We start from the raw sequence: 5,761 nt of genomic DNA, 5'->3' as shown, positions 1-5,761 counted from the left end.
CGAAACAAAACTCAAAATCTTCTATCAATATCCTAATCTACTCATTCCTATCCTTATCCTTATTTGTACCTATACTCTGATATTAATCAATCTTAAAATCTGCAGAACCTATAACCTAATGCTCTGATACCACAATGAGACGGTCCGAACCCGCCAAGTGGGACTCAGGTGCCACGTGTTCCAATCACCTATATCTGATACTATAATTAACATGCACACAACGGAACATAAATAAATAACCTCAAATAAATACTAGAGTTCTATATAACAACCCAAAAACAAACACTACAAATCCAAATATCTGTATCTACAATCAGTATTTAAAACATAACCCAGTACAAATATATATATGTATATATATTAGTATCTCACAATACCAAAAAAAGAAACTACCAAATATAATCCCAGCCTAGGCCTTCAAACCCAATCTCCAGAAGAACCTGAAAAATTGTTAATCTACTAAAGTGAGACACTTCTCAGTAAGGGTGGAATAAATTATAACAATGTGTGACAAATGAGTTTTAATATTTACATATCAAAATAAACTGTTTCTCACATAATATTAATAACAATTGAGAAAATGTATCATTAATAACATTCTCGACATCTAATGTCATACACACATCCAATATGCACAAGTACATAATTTTTATGCAGGCGAACGTCCCCAAGGATAGGGAAGATTACCCGCCCATACAAGTAGCTTCCCTCTACTCTGGTACTAAAAAGTACCTTCCAGAGCACTCACCTTACTCAGTAAGCCTTCAAGTGAAGTATTACCTTGCCACCAATATACACATCTTTATTATTTTAAAGGCGAAGGTTTCCAGGAATCGGGATGTCTACCCATCCATACAAGTAGCATCCCTTTGCACTGATACCAAGAAACTACCTAACAGAGCACTCGCCTTTCTCAGCAAGCCCCCGGTGGTATGTTTACCTCACCGCATGCACACACATGCATTCACAATATGCTATTTCATTATTATTATGTTTTAATTAAACTCACATGCACAACACATTCACACGAGAATCATGCAACTTATATTTCCTCTTCCAATGTCCTCAGTACGTGGCCCACATAGAGCAATTGTGCATATATCAATACGTGACCCACACAGGCACCTACGTACTTCTTATCTACACGTGGCCCACACAAACACCACTACCCACACAGGGTACATAACATGGCCCACACAGGCGCCATTATCCACACAGGATATAACGTGACCGACACAAGCACCACTACCCACACAGGGTACATAACATGGCTCACACAGGCGTCATTATCCACACGGGATATAATGTGGCCCACATAGGCACCACTCCAGCTTCTGCAACACGTGGCCCACACAAGCACCACTATTCACCAGTATCCAATCCTCATGACCTACCCGTCAAACATCAGTAGAACAAGCTCCTCGACCTGCCAATGTCCTACCCTATATAAATGACAATATAACAAGCTCATCAACCTTCCAACGTCATATCATGATTTATATTTAGGCAATATAACAACCTCCTCATGCCAACGTTATATTAAGATGCATACGAATAACCACACCAGTTAGTTCACACAGACGCCAATGCATTTCCACACAGGAATCCAACATATCAATTCATTCATCATGTCATAATCATTCTAAACAACTCCTCATGCAAGCCCAAATACCACAGAAATTCATATTCAATTTATTGGAAAGAAATTGTTCTCATGCCACACGATTTTAATATCATAAGCAATTATCCCAAATATAACCTTAAACCAAAATCATCATTTTTCCAGAAATCAGGCTATTCTGAAAATCATATAGATAAATAATAAATTTCATATGCTCATAAATAACTCGTTCACCTTAATAAAATATTGATTTAATTTTATTCCTCCTTACCTGATTCCCTGAACCACGCCTGCGGGCTCCCAAAATTATATCCACGACGCTCACCCGAATCCTGATTCAATCAAATCAACCTCAATAAAATATAATGTTAACATTTTCTAATTTACATAAATTAAATAACAATTAATTTCTAAATAACTCATTTATCCTAATTTTGGGACTATTTCTACAACGACCTCACGAGAAATCTACTCCGCTAAACTTGTAGAGAATCATCCCTAGATTCTCGTGGTGGTGTCCGATCGCCCATTTGACTTAAAATTTAAGAAAAATTGAAGTAAGAATGAAAATTTGCCTTACCCCGGGAGATATGCTCACGTTGCTCCTACGACAAATCCACTTCAGTAGATATGTCGGTGGCGAAGAATGAAGTCTAGTGGTATTTTTGAACTTTCAATTGGGCGAGAATCCGCCGCGAAATAGTAAAGAGAGGAAGAGTGGAGAGTGTGAGCTGAGAGAGTTTTTTTTTTTCTCTTTTCCTTCCTTTGTTCTGCCGCGTGAATAGTTTTTTTTTTCTCTTTCCACTTCATGTCTTCTCCAGGAAGTTTAGCCTTTAAGTTTCCCTTTTCTTTTCTATTTTTCTTTTTTTCCTTTATCTCTTACTTTACTTTATTATATAATAATTATATATATATACTTTTATATACATATATATATATATATATATAAAATTTATCCTTATATGTAATTAAGTATACATACATACATACATACATATATATATATATATATATACCCAAAATCCTCAAATTTCCTAATTTAATTAATTTTTTTAATAATAATTAATTAATTAATTAATTAAACAAATTTTTTTTTAATTAATTTTTTTTTTTTGGTCGTTACACTAATCATTCTCTTCCTTTGAAATTTTTTATGAAAAATAAAGGTTGAGAGCTTCCTATTTATAGGAAAATTTTGGGGAAGAAAATAGAATTTATAAAAGTGTTAGGAGAGTGATGAAATTATAATTTTTTTAAAATTAAAGAATGGGCAAGGGATGAGTTAGGTATTATTTGAGTATGGGATAGGGATGGAGGTCATGTGAGAGTGTTTGCCACCACTCCCATTTAATTAATTAATTATTTTATTTTTTTAAAATTATTATTATTATTATTATTATCATTGTTATTATTTTTAAGTCATGTTTTAGTTTTTTTTTTTAAGAATTAAATTAGAATTTCGAAAACTCATGTGGGCCCCACATGGTCTTATGGGCCCCACACACCTTTGAGACCCAAGTGGGTCCTATGTAACTTCAATAATCCTTACACGATTTTATGAGTTCTACATAACTCCGGGACTCATGTGAATCTCACACGACTTCGGGACTCATGTGGGCCCTACATAGTCTTGTGGGCCCCATATAGGATACCTATATTATTATTATCATGAGAATCTACAAATTATGTCTATCAAAACACTATTTTATATATATTTACTTATTTACGTATACAAGTAGTGTTTATCCTATTTATCCTATAAAATTTCATTTTGATTAGGCCGACCTCCAGGGAGCGACAGAGCTGCAATGGCCTCTGAGCATTCGCTAAGATAAGATCTTTCTTAGACATCAAACATGGAATCAAGGATCCTACAGAAAAACACTTCTGTATTGATATTAATTTAATGACCATTATTATTATTATTATTATTATTATTATTATTATTATTATTATTATTATTATTATACTTTAATCGTATATATATTTTTGGGTCATCACATTCTTCCCTCCTTATAAAAATTTCATCCTCAAAATTTGCTAATTTAAAATAAGTACTGTATAATTGGTTGTGCTATTTTGAAAGAGCAAAATGATAAACGATTTGACTAAGTCTTAGAATAAATTGAGGGTCAATTTGGCGAAATATTTTATTTTGAAAATTGAAGTGTGAATCGTCGGTCTAAAAGGGGTTGAAATGGAGAAGAAATTCAGAAGACATGGAAAAAGATAATTATATATATATTATACATGTCCTATAAATTTAATATATATATATATATATATATTAAACGAAATGTGGCTTTTAGAACCTTAAATCAACGTTAATATCTATCGAAGTGTTAGTGGTGTCACTGCTAACTGCCTGGGTTCTTTCTTGGCGGAGTTGATCTCTTATAATGTTACTGGCTTGGGTCGGAAAAAAAGAGAAAACACCCGTTTGTTCGGCGAGGGAGGAAGTTCTACCCTTTTCCCCTTGTGGCCTTTGGTGGGGATGATCATAACGAGTCATCGATGGCCTGTACATGAGTCTCAACGCGTATTGGATCTCTTTGCAATGGTGGAGTAGGCCAGCATTATCCGAAACCCTTAGTGTGGTGACTGTGATACTGCCATTGTAAGGGGTATGGCTCATTGGTGTGATGTTAGTTGTAAGTTTCATAGACGAAATATTGTCGATAGGGATGAGAGTACAAGTGGTTGGAAAATGGCAAGGGCACTGCTAGGGGTGGTAGTGGCGGAGAAGGTAAGATGGATAATTGGTGGGGCAGTAGTTGAGATAGTGGCTTCTTCAACTGATCCCCGCCTACGCCTACAATTCTCAAACCAAAAGCGTACATTTCTCGGCTCGATTGGACCATACTGTTGGAGTTGTGCTACAAGCAAGATAGCCCGCTCCACAGAAGGAAGTTCCCCTTGATTGCTATGGAAGGCCTCCTCTAAAATCTCCACCTGTGTTTTACTGGGTTTCCATCTTTGGATCGACGATCTAGTGCTGCTCTCAGCAACTTGGGGAGTTGGGTGATTTGGCAACATTTTCAAGTAATGAGACAACTAAGAGACAAGTTGAGAAGAGTTAATCTCTACAAACCAAAATGTGATTATTCAAGATGATAGAAAGTTGTGATGCTTAGAGTTCAAGGAGGGCAAACCCTTTTTATAGGAGAATAGCCGCGTGTTGAGAAAGAGCGACATGTGTCGCGAGAATCGAGAGAGAGCAACGCGTGTTATAAATATCGAGCTACACATTTTTACAAAAATCGAGGGAGAACGACGTGTGTTGCAAGAATCGAGAAAGGGCGACGCGAGTCACGGATATTGTGCGACGCATTTTGCAAAAATCAAGGGAGAGTGACGTGTGTTGTGAGAATCAAGAGAGAGCAACGCGTGTCACAGATATTGAGCGACGCATTTTGCAAAAATCGAGGGAAAGCGACATGTGCTGCGAGAATCGAGAGAGAGCAACGCGTGTCATGGATATCGAGCGACACGTTTTGAAAAGATCGAGAAAAAACGATGTGTGTCGTAAAAATCGAGAGAGAGCAACACGTGCCTCGAGTGACACGCTTTGCAAAAATTGAGGGAGAGCGATATGTGTCATGAAAATCGAGATAGAGTAACGCGTACCGCGAAAATCGAGCGAGCGACACATATTGCAAAATTTACGAACTCAAGGTTTTGTTCATATTTTTACATATTTATTAATACTTTAACTATAATTAATTCCATACTCTAGTCACCACTTGAGTGGGTGGCCTAGTGGAAAGAAACCGGTCATGCATCCATGTGATCACGGATTCGAGTCCCCCCTATGCCCAAGTAGTCTCATGCCCTGACTTTACTTCAGGGGTAAGTAAGCTATAACCGATGATTTCCACTCATGAGACTATTTTTTTTTTTTAATTTACTGCGAGAGTACCTCTTTTATATATATATATTTTTTATATTCCATTATTATTAGTAGTATTATCATTTTATTATTATTATTATTATTATTATTATTATTATTATTAAATCAAATATATGTTGGGTATGTTTGATGATTTGACATTGGTTAGTTATTTGAAGAAGATTAGTTGTTTTTTATATTACTTTCATTAACGGAATTTTTACTATATAATTTTTTTTAATTTATATAAT

Source organism: Malania oleifera, chromosome 8 (genome assembly GCF_029873635.1).
Source record: "Malania oleifera isolate guangnan ecotype guangnan chromosome 8, ASM2987363v1, whole genome shotgun sequence".
In the NCBI taxonomy this organism is placed as follows: Eukaryota; Viridiplantae; Streptophyta; class Magnoliopsida; order Santalales; family Ximeniaceae; genus Malania; species Malania oleifera.
Note: the sequence above shows the minus strand (reverse complement) of the source record.